General features: G+C 43.9%; 1 protein-coding gene across 5 annotated transcripts in view; it reads left to right on the top strand.

The window, feature by feature from the left end:
* LOC144496966 (uncharacterized) overlaps window positions 1-19,042 on the top strand; it is a 30,152-nt gene that overhangs the window by 412 nt on the left and 10,698 nt on the right. The window contains exons 1-2 of one of the 5 annotated variants that reach the window (XM_078217624.1): window positions 10,751-10,849; window positions 12,182-12,354. The exons of 1 other annotated variant lie outside the window; for it this stretch is intronic. The gene's annotated coding sequence lies outside the window, so the exon portion shown is untranslated. Of the gene's footprint in view, window positions 1-10,750; window positions 10,850-11,600; window positions 11,694-12,181; window positions 12,355-19,042 lie in introns of those variants that run through there. 3 more of the 5 variants (XM_078217627.1, XM_078217622.1, XM_078217625.1) reach the window with 3 other exon arrangements.

Here is a 19,042-nt window from a genome sequence, read left to right on the forward strand (position 1 = left end):
ATAATCATAGCTACTGTTCTCTGCAGCCTTCTGCGTGAGTCCCCGAAGGCTATGTTGCCTGCCCCGTGCCAGAGTTCAGGACATCATCACGCGAGAAGAAAGGGAGTGGGAGGGAGAGGATCCTGTTCCAGTGGTGATCCTGTTGGTACTTTGGAACCAGCAACATTGTTAGGATGAGGAGAGAGCTCCTGCTGAGGGCATAGGAGCAGCCAGTGACTAAATTAAAGAGCAGGAATGCAATGATTGGTGAATTACTGCCTAAGCCCTGAGCAAACTAGCATAGAATAAATAAGAACTCGGGGCAGGAGTAGACGATTCAGCCCCTCAAGTCTGTTCTGTAATTCAAAAAAACTGGCCTCAATTCCACTTTCCTAACCCTTCTTCATAACCCTTGAACCTATTACTAATTAAAAGTCTGTCCATCTCCTCCTTAAATTTACTTAGTGTCCAAGCATCCAACTGCAATTGAATTCCACAGAGTTACGATCCTTTGAGAGAAGTAGTTTATCATCATCTCTGTTTTAAGTCTGCTATCCCTTATCATAAAACTATGACCTCTTGTTCTAGATTGCCCCACAGGGGGAAGCATCGGCTGTGCATCTTCTTTGTTAATACCTTTTATCATCATCTGTACATCAATTGTATCTCTTATTTTTCTAACATCTAGAGTAGGCCTAAACTGCTCAATCTCCCTTGATAAGACAATACCTAATCTCCAGAATCCAGTGAATTGCCTCTAATGCCATTACATCCTTGCTCAAATAAGGTACTGTACACAGTTCTCCAGGTGCGGTTCCCCAAAGCCATGAATTGTTGCGGCAACAATTTCTTACTTTTACATTCTATTTCTTTTGCGATAAATGACAGAATTCTATTTGATTGCCTTATTACCTGTATTCCAGTTTTCTGCAACTCATGCATGAGGACGCCCAAATCCCCTGGCACCAAAGCACTCTGAAGTCTCCCTCCATTAGATAATAACCTGTTTTTTTTCTTTTTTCTAACGAAAATGGATAACATCACAATTATCTACATTGAACACCATCTGCCACTCACCTAACCTTTCCATATCCATTTGTTAATTTCTTAATTTCCTCTTTGCAATTTAATATCCCACTTATTTTAGTGTCTTCTGTAAATGTGGCTATAGTATTTTCTATCCCTGTATCCAAGTCATTAATATAGATTGTCTGGTTGGAGCCTGAGACAAAACCTTGTAACACCTCACTAGTTACATCTTGCCAAGCAGAAAAAGACCTATTTTACCCACGTCTCTGCCTTCTGTCAGTTCGCCAGTCTTCTATCCAAGCTAATAAATTCCCCCAACCCCATGTGATCTTTCTCACCTTAAGAAATGCCTTCCTGAAGTCCAGATTTAGTACATCTACAGGATTACCATTTTCTACTTGGCTCATAATATCTTTAAAAACCTGTTGAACATGATTTACCCCTCAGGAAACCAAGCTGACTCTGCTGGATTGCATTTTGATATTCCACCTCATCACTGACCTGCATTTCTTTTAGTTTTGATTTTTAAATTTTTCAAACAACTGAACGCTCTCACTTCCCCCTACTTAATTTGAAACCCTATTGACAACCCTAGATATTTTATTCACCGGTCTGGTCCCAGCATGAGTGTGGTGAAGACCTCTCCAATCACAAAGCTCTCTTCTTCCCAGTATTGGTGTCAATATCTCATGAAATCGAACCCATTTCTCCCACAGTTTACTTCTTGAATCTTATTGACCCTAAGCTCATGGCTCAGGTAGTAATCTGGAGCTTACATTTTTGGACCTGCTTTTTAATTTGGCTCCTAGCTGCTCATATCCCTCAGAATTACCTCTATCCTTCTTCAATCTATATCACTGGGACCTACATGGATCATCACGACTGAATCTTGACTCTCCCACTCCAAGTTCCTCTGCAGCCCAAATGAGATATCCAAACCCTCATACCAGGCAGGCAACACAACCTACAGGACTCTAGATCCTGGTTGCAGAGAACAGTGTGTATGCCCCTAACTACACTATCCCCAATTACGACTACATTTTTCTCCCCATGTTAATGGCTCCTTGTATCATGCTGCTGTGATCTGTTTGCTCATCATCCCTAGAATCCCTGCTCTTGTCCACAGAAGGACCAAGGTGTGTTGGACAGGGATTGAGGCTCCTACAACTCTACCTCCTGGATCGCTCCATGCACATCACAGTCACACCAACCTGACCCTGACCAGTGGCCAAATTGAAACTAGTTAATCTAAGGGGTGTGACTACCTCCTGAAAAATGGCATCCAGATACTTCCCCCTCCCTAATGTGTTGCAGCGTCTGGAGCTCGGATTCCAGCTCATCAACTGTGACACTCGAGGACCCAACACTACAGATGTGTTCACGGAACCACAATGGGGTGCACTAGCTTCTACATCATGCCGGTACAACACAAGATCAAGGCATTTCTTCCCACGCGAAGATTACTTGGGGAGAAATAGGGGCGCACTGGTACCAGTGCTGGGGAAAGAAGTAGCTGCACCATGGGAACTCTCTTCATTTGAAATATGTGTGTTCCAAGGCCCTGGCAAGTTGAATAACAGGACTTGGGTGGCACGGTGGCATGATGGTTAGCACTGCTGCCTCACAGCTCCAGGACCCTGGGTTCAATTCCTGGCTTGGGTTGCCATCTCTGAGGAGTTTGCATGTTCTCCCCGTGTCTGCGTGTGTTTCCTATGGGTACTCCTGTTTCCTCCCACAATCCAAAGATGTGCAGGTTACGTGCATTAGCCATGCTAAATTGCCCTTTTGTGTCCCGGGATGCCCAGGTTGGAGGGATTAGTGGGGTAGATATGTGGGTTTACGGGGTGGGGCTTAGGTGGGATTGTTATCGGTGCAGACTTGATGGGCTGAACGGCCTTCTTCTGCACTGCAGGTCTTCTATGGGTTTCTATGATAACTAGTGTTGTTGACGGTGCTTTAAACTAAGTAGTGGGGGTAAGGGTTCACCTTCAGGGAGATTTAGAAATTCAAAGAGAAATTAAAAGTCAATGGCAGGGATAAGCGATGCAGGTGATGGTAGTCAGAATGTGACAGGAAGGGTGGTCCTTTAAAACATGATCAGAGGAGGGGAAAAATGGCTCTAAACTAACAGAGGGAAAGGAGGTTTCCGGTGAAGGAAGATATAGTGATTTGTAGGTAAAATTTGAAACAGTTGGAAAGTATATTGATGTGTTAAATGCAAGTCATGTGTGACAGGAAATGGTAGATGGTTTAATGGTATTGTTGCACCAGAGAGTAAGGTCCATACATAGATTATTGACGTAAAATCACATTTAAAGTCTGTTTACCTGAATGTGCAGAATATCAGAATATCCATAATAAGTGAGATAAAATAATGTCACACAGAGCAATAAATTGATCTGATCATCATTACAGAAACATGGTTACATGGTGACCTTGGTTGTGTAACTATATAGCCCAGGGTATATAATATATTGAAAATACAGGCAAAACAGAAATTGACTAAGGATAGCTCTGATAATGAAGGGTTTTACAAGGACATCAGGGAGAAATATTGTGACTCCGAAATTCAGGAAGTAAAATCAGTCCAGATTAGGAGTGGCAAGGGCTTAGAAAATTCTGGTGGGTGTATTTTATTTTCTCCTTCCTGGAATTATACCATTTAACAGAACATTAAACAAGAATCAATGGAAATTGTAACAAAAGCATTATAATCATTGTGCAAGATCCTATCTTCATATTGACTGCACCAATCAAATTGGCAAAGGTGATCAGGAAGATGAGTTTATAGAATGCTTTCTTGACCGTTTTCTGTGACAACATGTTGTGCAATCAACTATGGTACAGCTATTTTGGGCCAAGTGTCAAGCAGTGAAAGAAGGTTTATTAGGACTATTAAAAGGAAAAGATCCTGAGACAAATAGTGATCAGAATACGATTAAAGTCCACATTCAGTTTGAAATGACAGACTCCAATTACAAACAGGAATCAAAAATTGAACCGAGACAATTCCATCGGTATGAGGGTGAGCTGACTATTGACAGTTGGGAAATAGACTTAAAGCTGTTGCATTTAATTAAAGTTCTTGATAAACATCTCAACAGTATTCAATAAAAATACATTCTGTAGCAAAACAAAAACTCTCAGAAAGAGATCCATCCATGGCTCACGAGAGTGTTTAAGTACAGCATGAGATTAAAAGAAAAGTTTTAGACTGTTGGAAAGAGCAGTAATAACTAAAGTTTTGGAGTGAAGTTTCAGAAACAAACAAATTGCCACCAAAAAGAAAAAAAAGTATATATGAGTAAACTAGCCAAAAATGTAGAAATAAATTTGAGAGGTATTATCAGTTTATGAAAAAGAAGATAATAGCTAATGTAATGTCTGTTCTGAAAGTCAGAGTTAGGAAAAATTATCATGCAGAATAAATAAATAGGCATTGGACATATATTGGACACAGGTGAAGACAAAAGTTACAAGACAAAGAGGGTTAGTCAAGGGATAATAAGAGTGAGGAGATTAAGGTAATTAATACAGGCAGAGAATATGTACTGAAGAAACTCGAGGGAATAAATCCAACAAATCCCTTGCTCTGATGGCCTACATCCTGTGATTCTAAATAGCTGCAGAGACACTGGCTACTTGACTGCCTAAATTTCCTGAGATTTTGAAAGGACCGCAGCAGTTAATAAATGTAACACTGCTAGAAAGGAAGTGGGTGGCGAGAAATCAGGAAACTACAGATGAGTTAGCCTAACATCAGTCATCACGAAAATGCTGGAATCAAATATTTAAAAAGTGCACTTCGAAAAATATAGTATGATTAGAGCAAATCAACATGGTTTTCAGAAAGGGAAATTGTACTTGACAGATTTGATTGAATTTCTTGAAGGTATGGTTAGTAGGCTAGGTAAAGGAAAACAAGTAGATGTTGTATACTGGGATTTACAGAAGGCATTTGATTCGGTACAACACAAAAACTAACAGGAAAGATAAGAACTCATGAAGTTGAGTGTGATATATTGGCATGTACAGAGGATTGATTAACAAGTAGATTGCAGAAAATAGGGATCAATTTAGTATTTTCAAATCTGCATTCTGTGACTATTGAATGCCGCAGTGATCAATGCTAACACCCTATTAACTTGGACAAAGAGACACAGTAATCAATTTAAGTTTAAGGTTAGGTGGAATCAACCTCTGAAGAGGACACAGAGAGGCTGCAGTTATGTAGACAGTTAAGTGACTGGGCAATAAGGTAGCAGAAGGAGTATAATGTGGAGAAGTCAGAGCTTCTGCTTTGGTTGGAACAATAGAAAAGCAAGATATTGTTAAAAGACTTGAAACTTGTGAATTTTGACATTCCACAATACATTTGTGTTCTCGTACAAGAAAGACAAAAAACTAACATGCAGGTACTGCAAGCAATTAGGGAGCAAATGGGATACTGAATTTTATTGCAAGGGTATTGGAGGTCAAAAATAAATAAGTCTTACTACAATTGTACAGGACTTGGGTGTGATCACATCTAGAACACAGCATGTAATTTTGGTTTCCATGTTTCAGGAAGGATATAATTGCTTTGGACAACGAAGGTTCACTAGATTGCTGTCCAATATGAAAATTGCTCTGTTCTCTTGAGTTTAGAAGAATGCGAAGTCATCTTATCTAAACATTTAACATGATGATGAGGTTTGATAAGGTAGATGTTGAGAGGTTGTTTTGTCTGGCTGAGAAATCTAGAATAAAAGGGCACAATGTCACTGAATTGTTATAATGCAAAAGGAGGCCATCTAGACCATCATGTCTACACTGGTGCTCTGAATGAGCAAGTCACCAAGTGCCATTACCCAACTTCTCCCTGTAAGCTTGCACTTTGTTCCTTTTTAGATATCAAACAACTTTCCTTTTGAACGCTTCAACTGAACCTGCCTCCATTACACTCTCACTTGATGCAAACCAAACCTTAGCCATTCACTGTGTGAAAAGATGTTGTTTCTCATCTCGTCTTTGTTTTCTTTGCCAAGTACTTTAAAATTACGTCCACTTGTTCTCAATCCTTTCATAAGTGGTATCAGTTTGTTCGTAGCTATTCTGTCCAGACCCCCGAGAGGTTTGAATGCCTCTTTCAAGTGTCCTCCCTGTCTTGTCTTCTCAGGAAAAGCAGGCAAACTTCTCCAATCTATCTTCATAAGTGAAGTCCGACATCCTTGGAACCATTCTCATTAATCCTTTTTGCATCTTCTCCAATGCCTGAACAATTTTTCCTGAGGTTCATGCCCAGAACCTGTTGGACTACTCCAGCTGAGGCAGAACTAATGTCTTGTACAAGTTTAATATAAACTCCTTACTATTGTCCACTATGCTTCTGTTAATAAAGCCTAGGATACTGCATGCTTCATTCATCACTCATAACCTGTCCTGCCCACCTTGAGTGACCTGTTGTACATATGTACCCAGGCCCTGCAGCCCCTTTAAAGCTGTCCCCTTTATATTGTCTCTCTATTTTCTTCCTATCAAATTGAATCACTTTGTAATTTTTCTGACTGAATCTCATCTGCCACTTGTCCTCCCATTCAACCAACTTGTCTATGTCCTTTTGAAGACCTACATTATTCTGCTCACAGTTTTTACAACCAAATCATTTCTGCCCAATGCAAATCCCAACCCAGCCCCCTCCCCCATTCCCCACTGAGACTTCTATCACTTGTTCTTAAGTTTGCTTTCACTGAGCATTGATCTTTGTTTCTCCCATTAACACGTTCTGATACCTTACCTTTATGCCAGTACTAGCACTTTCTACTGCGATTAATGCTTTCTTTGAAGGGTAAGCTCCACATATTTGTTGCAATCTCTTATTTTCTTTGTCTTTTCACTCCTTGATACAGCATTAGCCAAGGACACATTCTCTCCATCTGTTTTTGGGGCAATCTCTCCAGTTGTTGCCATGAATAATCCTCAGCTCTCATCTCCTTTTCTACATCCCACCTCCATGTGTTTTCTTGACCTACATTGCTTTCTCTTTCCTGTGGGTTTCGTGTGAGAGCTTGCAGTGTAATGTCCTGTGACTTCCTCAAAGTACAGCCTGTCCAATTCCACTTTTACTTTTGATTTGGAGGACCATTTGGTGTTGTTTCATCTCCTCATATAGCCTAATATTCTTGATGATATTTGGCCAGTGTATTCTATGGATCCTTTTGAGGCATCTATTTGTGAAGCACTGGATTTTCAGCAGCATTGTTTTAGTGATTGATGCGCTATCAATTAGGCAAAAGACTACTTGTGTGCCAATACAACTGTAGGCTTTTATTTATATCAGAATCAGGAGCTCATCCCAACAGGTAACCGACCCGAACTGAACAAGGGGGAGGAGACAGCCACCTTTATACTAGGTGACAAGGGGAGGAGCCGAACCGGCAGGGGATGTGTCCCGGCATAACAAACACACAACGGTGGTCCAGGCAGGACAAAGGCACAACTGAGGTCCACCACAGTGATCATCCAATTTGTAGAGCCATAAAAAGGAACAGAAATTACAATGACAACACCCCATAGGGAGGGAGTTGGATTGAAGTTAAATTTTATTTATTAGTCACAAGTAGACTTATATTAACACTGCAATGAATTGACTGCAAAATTCCCCTAGATTCATGCTCTCCAGTGAAATCCAGAGAGTAGTAATGAGTTGGGAACCAATCAACTTCAAAATAATATAAGCAACCTTCAGAAAAAAGCATCATATGTTAAAATTCCATGTCATCGTAGAAACATAGAAGCTAGAAGCAGAAGTAGGCAATTCAGCCCTTCACACTTGCTGTGCCATTCATTTTGATCATGGCTGATCATCAAATTCAATGTCCTGTTCCTTGCTCCCCCCTTCCCCCATATCCCTTGATTCCTTTAGCCTCAAGAGCTAATTTCTTCTAATTTCCTCTAATTTTTTCTTGAAATCAGGTAACATTTTAGTCTTAACTACTTTCTGTGGTACTGAATTCCACACATTCACCACCCTCTGGATGAAGAAATTTCTCCTCACCTCAGTTCTAAAAGGTTTACCTTTTATCATCAACCTATGACCCCTAGTTCTGGACTCCCCCCAACATTCTTTCTGAATCTACTCTGACTGACCCTGTTAGAATTGTATAAATTTCTATGAGATACTCTCTCACTCTTCTAAACTCCACTGTATATAATCCTAACTGACTTTGTCTCTCCTCATATGACAACCTGCCATCCCAGGAATCAGCCTTGTAAACCTTCGCTGTACTCCCTCTACAGCAAGGATATCCTTCCTCAGATAAGGACACTAAAACTGCACACAATACTCCAGGTGTGGCCTCACCTGTGCTCTATACAATGGCAGCAAAACACCCCTATTCCTGTACTCAAATCCTCTCACTATGAAGGCCAACATACCATTTGCCTTCTTCACTGCCTGCTGTACCTGTGCACTTACTTTCAGCGACTGATGCGCAAGGAGACCGAGGTCTTGCTGTGTATCCACCTCTCCCAATTACACCCATTCAAGTAATAATCTGTCTTCCTATTATTGCTACCAATGAGGATAACCTCACATTTGTCCACATTATACTGCATCTGTCATGCATATGCCCACACAGTCAGCCTGTCCAATTCATGTTGAAGCATCTCTCCATTCTCCTCCCAGCTCACCCTTCCACCCAACTTTGTATCATCTGCAAATTTGATGATAATATATCAGTTCCCTCCTCCAAATCATTAATATAATGAGAACAGTTGGGGGTCCTCGCACAGATCACTGCAGAACTTTACTAATCACTGACTGCTAATCAGAAAACGACCCATTTGTGCCAACTCTACTTCCCATCTGCTAGGTTTATTTAGCAGCACAAGCTTTTGGAGCACTGCCCCTTCATCAGGTGAGTGGGAGTTGTGTTCACAAACAGGGCATATATAGACACAAACTCATTTTACAAGATAATGGTTGGAATGCGAGTCTTTACAGGTAATCAAGTCTTAAAGGTACAGACAATGTGGGTGGAGAGAGGGCCAAGCACAAGTTAAAAAGGTGTGTATTGTCTCCAGCCAGGACAGTAAATGAGATTTTGCAAGCCCAGGCAAGTTGTAGGGGTTACAGATACTGTGACATGAACCAAGATCCCAGTTGAGGCCGTCCTCGTGTGCAGAACTTGGCTATCGGTTTCTACTCAGTGATTCTGCTTTGTTGTGTGTCGTGAAGGCTGCCTTGGAGAACGTTTACCCAAAGATCAGAGGCTGAATGCCCGTGACTGCTGAAGTGTTCCCTGACAGGATGAAAGCACTCCTGCCTGGTGATGTCGAGTGGTGTTCATTCATCCGTTGTCATAGCGTCTGCATGATCTCCCCAATGTACCATGCCTCGGGACATCTTTAAGAATACCATCCACCAGGTACATGGCACATACTCTTGCAACTCGGCCAACGTTGTCGACCTGATAGGCTGCGGGAAAGGATGTCTTTCTGATTGATATCAGCCTCTGATCTTCAGTAAACATTCTCCAAGACGGCCTTCATGACACACGACAACGCAGAATCGCTGAGCAGAAACTGATAGCCAAGTTGCCTGGGCTTGCAAAACCTCACTGACTGTCCTGGCTGGAGACAAAACACACCTCTTTAACTTGTGCTTAGCCCTCTCTCCACTCACATTGTCTGTACCTTTAAGACTTGATTATCTGTAAAGATTTGCATTCCAACCATATCTTGTAAATTGAGTTTGTGTCTATATATATCCTGTTTGTGAACACAACTCTCACTCACCTGATGAAGGGGCAGTGCTCCAAAAGCTTGTGCTGCCAAATAAACCTGTTGGACTTTTACCTGGTGTTGTGAGACTTCTTACTGTGCTGACCCCAGTCCAACGCCGGCATCTGCACATCATGGCTCCCATCTGCTAACCAGCTTTCTATCCATCTCAAGACATTACCTGAAATCCCATGTGTTCTGCTCCCCCAAATAATTCTGGGGATAAGGATAAAGACCAGTTCAACAAGGACTGCAAAAGGCAATAGGAAACAACAGCCCACAGAAAGAGATTGTAATGTCGATGGGGTCATGAATATGAAGATAGACAATGAAAAGAGGATATGAGCTAGTTGTGGGAAAACAGGGATTTGGAGATATGAGCAATAATGGAGAGAGGTTTTCAGATTTGTTTGCAAAACCTGGTCTAGGAGGGTCAATTTTCCCAGACATGGATGCCCTGACAAGGGGAACGTGAAAAGGATGTTTCCCCTTGTGAGAGTCCAGAACTGGGAGCCACTGTTTGAAAATTAGGCATCACCCTTTACCACAGAGATGAGGAGAATTTGTTGATGGTTGTGCAATTTTGGAAATCTGCCTCAGAAATCATGGAACTGGGGTCAGTGACTATTTTTAAGGTAGAGATAGCTAAATTATTTTTAGGCAAGGGAATCAAAAGGAAGGTGGAATATAAAACAGATCTGTTGTGGTCTTAGAGATATTCAGCATGGAGACAGGCCCTTCAGCCCAACTCATCCATGGCGACCTGATTTTCTAAACTGAACTAGACCCATTTGCCTGTGTTTGGGCCATATCCCTCTAAACCATCCTATCCATGTACCTATCCATATATTTTAAATGCTATAATTGTACCCGACTCTACCACTTCCTCTGGCAGCTCATTCCATATATATATATATACGCCACCCTCTGTGTGGAAAAAGTTTTGCTTTTCTTTTATTGCAGGCGCTGCTCATAGTACGCAGTCAAGGATCACTGCTAGACCATTAAGAAATACTTTCTGGCAGAAAGGACATTGGTTGTGGAAGTCAATCTTCCAAACAAAACAATTTCCCTTCAGGTGCTTATCTAATTTCCTTCTGAAAGACTTTCTGGTATTGGAGCTGGAGTTGAGGTAAAATTGAAACTTTTTTTCAGGTTCCTTTTAAATCTTTGCCATCTCATCTTAAACCGATGCCCTCCAGTTTTGGACTCCAAAAACCTGGGGGAAAAAAACCTTGGTTGTGCACATTATCTATGTCCCTCGTCCTCCTATTTTCCAAGGAAAAAAGTCCCAGCCTATCCAGCCTCTTCTTATAATTCAAACCTTGCAGTCCTGGTAACATCCTAATAAATCTTTTTGCACCCTTTCCAGTTTAATAACATCCTATAGCAAGGTTACCAGAATTGTATGCAGTACTCCAAATGTGGCCTTGCCAATGCTTTGTATAGTTGTAACATAACATCCCAACTTCTGTACTCAGTGCTCTGACTGATGAAGAAAAGTGTGCCAAATGCCTTCTTCACCCTGTCTACCTGTGGGGCCACTCTCAAGGAACCATGTACCTGCACCCTAGGTTTTTCTGTTCGACAGCACACCCCAGGGCCCTTCGATTAATTGTGTAAGTCCTGCTCTGGTTTGTCTTGCCAAAGTGCAACTCCTCGCATTTATCTGAAAAATCTTGGTCTGCCATACTTCAGCCTACTGGCCAAGTTCTTATTAAACATTGGAGCAGTCTTGAGGGGTCAAATGGCCTATTTTTTCATGTTCGGGTGATATCTGTCGTAGCAAACATTTTCTTATTCATATCTATCTCTTTTGTGTTACCCAGGAAGCTCTGAATTTGTTTGCCCTATCTTTCTGCTTTGTTGGAAAATACCGCAATCATGCCTGAACTACTACTTGTCTGAAAAGAGCCGTTCAGGTACAACCTTTCTGGTCAAACTTTGAATCCAATTTTTTCAGCCCGAGTCCATTTTTACCCCAAAGTTGAACATTCCTTCCTCTAGATTGTTAGTTGTCATTTTCCATTGCCAACCTTAAGCTTGGGTACAATGATCATTGTTGCCAAAATGATGTTCTACTGCCAGGATAAGAAGCCAATCATCTCCACTGAGATGAGGAGACATTTCTTCACTCAGGGTTGTGCATATTTGGAATTCCTGGCTATGATGATTGTGGGTGCAACATAATTACATATATTTAAGGCTGAGATGGACGGATTATTTGGACTCTGAGGAAGTCAAAGGGGTTCAGGGAGTGAGCAAGGAAATGGAGTTGAGGCTGAAGATCAGGTATGATCATATTGAGGAGTTGGCTCAATGGGCTGAATGGTACTTTCTCTGCTCTATCTTCTCATGTTTTCATTGCATGTTTGCAGCATCCAATAATGTTGCTATCCTTTTCTTGCAGGCTCTGTTCATAGGACCCTGTCAAGGAGCACTGTTGGCCCATTAAGAAACACTTTCTGGTAGGAAGGACATTGGTGGTGGAAGTTGATCCTCCAAACCTAACAATTTCCCTTCCAGTGCTTATCTAAATTCCTTCTGAAAGACTTTGTGGCATTGGTTTGAGCTGGAGCTGAGGTAAATTTGAAGCTGGCTCTTTGTTTAACTGGAGTGAGACTGGGGGAGAGAGTCTTAGCAGGAGTGCTGAGAGTAAGCTAAGAAGTGATTTAATTATTCATTTATTCATTTAAGGGTATTCCTAGTATATTTCGCGGGCTTTTTTCAGGGTTTTGAATTGAGGAAGTGAGGTCAGCTGAAGGGGATTCTGGGAGGTTGAGTCTTAGTATAAAAGGCAGTTACTTGGGGGGTTCGCCGGGAGCATAAAAAGCCGTCTGCACTATACAGCGGGCAGCGTCGGGAGCGGGCAGTGGAGTGAGTGGGTAGCAGAGTGTGCACTATAAGGGCTTTGGCTCACAGGGCTTGGGCTAAAAGGGCAAGGCAAGGCTAGTTATTTTTTACCCAACCCTGTAAAGGATAATGGCAGGTATGAGTGATCGGCCAGTTCAGTGCTTCCGATGTGGGATGTGGGAGTTCCTGCAAACACCTAGCTTCCCAGAGGTTCACATATGTGCCAGGTGCGTGGAACTGCAGCTCTTGAGGGACCGTGTTAGGGAACTGGAGCTGCAGATCGCTGACCTTACCTTGTCAGGGAAAATGGGAGAAAAATTGACAGCAGTTATAGGCAACTAGTTACACCGGGGCATCGGGAGAATGATACGTGGGTCACAGTTAGGAGGAGTAAAGGGCAGAAGGGTAAAGTACAAGGGAGGACTCCAGAGGTGTCTCAAAATAGGAAGGGCTTGGTGACAGGTGTGAGAGGGGAGGGGAGTGGACAGTTAGAAGAGGGGTCACCTGTGGTTGTCCCACTCCAAAACAGGTACATTGTTTTAGATAGTGTGGAGGAGTGTGCCTCTCCAGGGGAAAGACACAGTGACCAGGTCACTGGCACACAGTCAGGCTCTGTGGCCCGGAAAGGGAAGAGAGGGGTTAGGAGAGCGATAGTGGTGGGGGATGCGTCAGTTAGAGGCACAGACAGGCGATTCTGTGGGGGCGAACGGGACTCCAGGATGGTAGTCTGCCTACCTGGTGCTGGGGTCACGGATGTCTCCGAGCGGATAGGAGGCATATTAAAAGGGGAAGATAAAGAAACGGATGTCATTATACACATTGGTGGAAATGACGTAGATAGGAAGAGTAGGGGGGTCCTAAGAGAGCAATTCAGGGAGTTGGGAAATAGGTTAAAAAGTAGGGTCACTAGGGTGGCCATCTCTGGGCTGCTCCCAATGCCTCGTGCCAGTGAGGCTAAGAATAGGGAGTTGGTTCAAATGAATGCCTGGCTAAAGGACTGGTCCAGGAGGGAGGGCTTTATTTTCATAGACCAATGGGAGGTTTTCAGGAGAGGATGGCACCTGTACAAGAGGGAGGGGTCACAACTAAGTTGGAAGGGCACAAATATCCTGGCTGGGAGCTTTGCTAATGCAGTTCGGGGGGGTTTAAACTAGTATGGCAGGGGGGTGGGGATCAAACTATTAGGTCTATAAGTGTGGTGGCTGGGGACGAGCTTGGGGCTGGGACAAGGCTGGCAAAGAAGAAGAGCACTCTGGGGGAGGACAACCTCACTGAGCCTGGGGGTCTGGAGTGCTTATACTTCAATGCAAGGAGCGTAGCAGGTAAAACAGACGAACTTGGGGCCTTAATGCGCACGAGGAATTTGGATGTGGTTGCGGTGACAGAGACTTGGTTGAAAGAGGGACAGGACTGGCAGCTGAATATTCCAGGGTACAAGTGTTTTAGGCGAGACAGAGGAGGGGCCAAAAGAGGTGGGGGAGTAGCGGTATTGGTTGGAGAGCATATTACAGCGGTGCAGAGGGAAGACATTCGGAGGAGTCGTGTAGCGAGTCACTCTGGGTGGAGCTTAGAAACAGGAAAGGCGCAGTCACTATGTTGGGGGTGTACTACAGGCCCCCCAACAGCCCAAGGGAAGTGGAAGAATGGATATGTCAGGAGATACTGGATAGGTGCAGGAAATATAGGGTTGTTGTAGTGGGAGACTTCAATTTCCCTGGTATAGACTGGAAATCGCTGAGGGCAGGGACTCTGGATGGGGAGGAATTTGTTAAATGTGTACAGGAGGGTTCGTTGGAACAATATGTGGACAGCCCAACTAGAGAGGGGGCTATACTGGACCTGGTACTGGGGAATGAGCCCGGTCAGGTCTTCAAAGTTTTGGTTGGGGAACATGTGGCAAATAGTGACCACAATTCTGTTAGCTTTAGGATAGTGATGGAAAAGGATGAGTGGTGTCCCAAGGGTAAGGTGTTGGATTGGGGGAAGGCTAACTTTATTGGGATAAGGCAGAAATTGGCAGCTCTTGATTGGGAGAGGCTGTTTGAGGGTAAATCCACATCTGGTATGTGGCAGTCTTTTAAGGAACGGTTGTTAGGGCTACAGGACAGGCATGTGCCTGTAAAAAAGAAGGATAGGAAGGGTAGGATTAGGGAACCGTGGATAACCAGGGAAATTGAGGGACTGGTCAAAAGGAAAAGAGAGGCGTATGTTAGGTCCAATCAGCTAAAAACGGAGGGAGCTCTGGAGGAGTACAATGAAAGTAGGAAAATACTCAAACGGGGAATTAGAAGAGCAAAAAGGGGTCACGAAATGTTCTTAGCAGACAGGATTAAGAAGAATCCCAAGGCATTTTATTCATACGTTAGGAACAAAAGGGTTGTTAGGGAAAAAATCGGACCTCTCAGGGACAAAAGTGGGGACTTATGCTTGGAGCCCAAAGAGGTAGGGGAGATCCTAAATGAATACTTTGCGTCGGTATTCACAAAGGAGAGGGATGTGTTGACTGGGAGTGTCTCGGAGGGGAGTGTTGAACCGTTGGAGAAAATCTCCATTACAAAGGAGGAAGTGTTAGGTTTGTTAGAGAATATAAAGACTGACAAATCCCCAGGGCCTGATGGAATCTATCCAAGGCTGCTCAGGGAGACGAGAGGTGAAATCGTTGGGCCTCTGACGCAAATCTTTGTCTCGTCACTGGACACAGGTGAGGTCCCAGAGGATTGGAGGATAGCCAATGTGGTCCCGTTATTTAAGAAGGGTAGGAAGGATAACCCGGGTAATTATAGGTCGGTGAGCTTGACGTCCGTGGTGGGGAAGTTGTTGGAGAAGATTCTTAAAGATAGGATGTATGCGCATTTAGAATGGAATAAACTCATTAACGCTAGTCAACATGGTTTTGTGAGAGGGAGGTCATGCCTCACGAACCTGGTGGTGTTTTTTGAAGAAGTGACCAAAATGGTTGACGAAGGAAGGGCCGTGGATGTTGTCTATATGGACTTTAGTAAAGCGTTTGACAAAGTCCCTCATGGTAGGCTAGTGAAAAAGGTTGGATCCCATGGGATAAAGGGGGAGGTGGCTAGATGGGTGGAGAACTGGCTTGGTCATAGAAATGATGTGGAGATGCCGGCGTTGGACTGGGGTAAACACAGTAAGAAGTTTAACAACACCAGGTTAAAGTCCAACAGGTTTATTTGGTAGCAAAAGCCACACAAGCTTTCGAGGCTCTGAGCCCCTTCTTCAGGTGAGTGGGAATTCTGTTCACAAACAGAACTTATAAGACACAGACTCAATTTACATGAATAATGGTTGGAATGCGAATACTTACAACTAATCCAGTCTTTAAGAAACAAAACAATGGGAGTGGAGAGAGCATCAAGACAGGCTAAAAAGATGTCATAGAAGACAGAGGGTGGTAGTGGAAGGGTCTTTTTCCGGCTGGAGGCCTGTGACTAGTGGTGTACCGCAGGGCTCTGTATTGGGACCTCTGCTGTTTGTGATTTATATAAATGATCTGGAAGAAGGAGTCACTGGGGTGATCAGTAAGTTTGCGGACGACACAAAACTGGCAGGACTTGCAGATAGTGAGGAACATTGTCAGAGGCTACAGAAGGATATAGATAGGCTGGAAATTTGGGCAAGGAAATGGCAGATGGAGTTCAATCCTGATAAATGCGAAGTGATGCATTTTGGTGGGAATAATGTAAGGAGGAACGACACGATAAATGGAAGAACCATAAAGGGTGTAGAGACGCAGAGGGACCTGGGTGTGCAAGTCCACAGATCTTTGAAGGTGACGTCACAGGTGGAGAAGGTGGTGAAGAAGGCATATGGCATGCTTGCCTTTATAGGACGGGGCATAGAGTATAAAAGTTGGGGTCTGATGTTGCAGATGTATAGAACGTTGGTTCGGCCGCATTTGGAATACTGCGTCCAGTTCTGGTCGCCACACTACCAGAAGGACGTGGAGGCTTTGGAGAGAGTACAGAGGAGGTTTACCAGGATGTTGCCTGGTATGGAGGGGCTTGGTTATGAGGAGAGATTGGGGAAACTGGGGTTGTTCTCCTTGGAAAGACGGAGGATGAGGGGAGACTTAATAGAGGTGTATAAAATTATGAAAGGCATAGATAGGGTGAACGGTGGGAAGCTTTTCCCCGGGTCGGTGGTGACGTTCACGAGGGGTCATAGGTTCAAGGTGAAGGGGGGGAGGTTTAACACAGATATCAGAAGGACATATTTCACGCAGAGGGTCGTGGGGACCTGGAATGTGTTGCCGGGCAAGGTGGTGGAGGCGGACACACTGGGAACGTTTAAGACTTATCTAGACAGCTATATGAACGGAGTGGGAATGGAGGGATACAAAAGAGTGGTCTAGTTTGGACCAGGGAGCGGCGCGGGCTAATTGTTCCTTGTTTCTCGTGGAAGTGGAAATGACTAGGGTTGGGAAGCATTTTCCGATCAGGGCCATTGTGATCTCCTGGACTCGTTTCGATCGCCTCAGGGGGTCGGAGAGGAATTTCCCAGATTTTTTTTTCCCCATATTGGCCCTGGGGTTTTTCACTCTGGGTTTTCGCCTCTCCCTGGAGATCACATGGTCTGGAATGGGGGGGTGGGGGTGAGTTAATAGGTTGTAATGAACAAAGCATCGTAGCTGTGGGGGACAGCTCGGTGGATAGGATATTGGTATGTAGATAGGCTGGAAAATTGGGCGGGGATCCTGGATTCAGGATTCAATCCTGGACCGGGGAGCGGCACGGGCTTGGAGGGCCGAAGGGCCTGTTCCTGTGCTGTATTGTTCTTTGTTCTTTGTTCTTTGTTTCTTTCTTTCTTTCAGACACTATGTAAAATGTACCTGTTAGACAAATCTTTTCATAAGCTGACCAATATCTCCTCATTTGGCTCTGTGTTGTAATTTGTTTCCAGGTGTTCTTGTGAAGTATCTTGAGATGTTTCATTGAACGTAATGTATAAAACATTCTGTTGCTCTTGTGGAGTCCTTTGGAGTACAGTCAGGCCTATCAACTGCCAATACTGGATTAGGAAGGCATTTTCCTCCCCAAGCATCACACAATTCTGAGTTTTGAACTACATCACCATTCCTTCAATATTGCCTGGTCAAATTCCTGGAATTTCCTACCTGAAGCATTCTACCAACAACACATGGACGGCTTTGGTACACGAAGGTGGCTCACCATCATCTTCTCAAGGCTCAGAATATCCTGGCAATATTTTTTGTTTATTCACTTGTGGGACACAGGCATTTCTGGCTGGCCAGCATTTATTGCCCATCCCTAGTTGCCCTTGAGAAGGTGGTGGTGAGTTGCCTTCTTAAATCGCTGCAGTCCATGTGCTGTGGGTTGACCCACAATGCCGTTATGGAGGGATTTCCAGGATTTTGACCCAGTGACTGCGAAGGAATGGCAATATATTTCCAAGTCAGGATGGTGAGTGGCTTGGAGGGGAACTTGCAGGTGTTGGTGTTCCCATGTACCTGCTGCTTTTGTCCTTCTATATGAAAGTGGTCATGGGGTTTGGAAGGTGCTGGCTAAGGATCTTTGGTGAATTGCTACAGTGCATTTTGTAGATAGTATACACAGCTGCTACTGATCATCGGTGGTGGAGAAATTGAATGTTTGTAGATGTGGTGTCAATCAAATGGGCTGCTTTGTCCTGGATGGTCTCAAGCTTCTTGAGTGTTGGAGATAGACCCATCCAGCAATTCCATCACACTTCTGATTTGTGCCTTGTTTATGGTGGATAGGCTTTTGGAGTCAGGAGGTGAGTTACTCACTGTAGTATTCCTTGCCTCTGACCTGCTCTTGTAGCCACTGTGTTTATGTGGTGAGTCCAGTTGAGTTTCTGGTCAATGGTAATGCCAAGGATGTTGACAGTGGGGGATTCAGTGTTGGTAACACCAATGAATGTCAAGGGTTCGTGGTTCAGTGTCTCTTTTTGGTGATGGTCATTGCTTGGCATTTGTGTGGTGCGAATGTTACCTGCCACTTGTCAGCCCAAGCCTGGATATTGCCCAGATCTTGTTGCATTTGAACACGGACTGCTTCAGTATCTGAGGAGCCGTGAATGGTGCTGAACATTGTGCAATCATCGGAGAACATCCCCACTTCTAACCTTATGATGGAGGGAGGGTCATTGATGAAGCAGCTGGAAGTTGTTGAGCCTAGGACACTCCTCTGAGGGACTCCTGCAGAGATGTCCTGGAGCGGGGTTAACTGACCCTCCACAACCATTTTCCGATGTACCAGGTGTTATTCTAACCAGCGGAATGTTTGCCCCCTGATACCCAATGATTCCAGTTTGGCTAGCACACCTTGATGCCGCACTCAGTTGAAAGCCGCACTTGGAATATAGTGTTCAATTCTGGTCTCCACACTACCAGAAGGATGTGGAGGCTTTGGAGAGGGTA

The sequence above is a fragment of the Mustelus asterias genome, chromosome 8 (assembly GCF_964213995.1).
Source record: "Mustelus asterias chromosome 8, sMusAst1.hap1.1, whole genome shotgun sequence".
Lineage (NCBI taxonomy): Eukaryota > Metazoa > Chordata > Chondrichthyes > Carcharhiniformes > Triakidae > Mustelus > Mustelus asterias.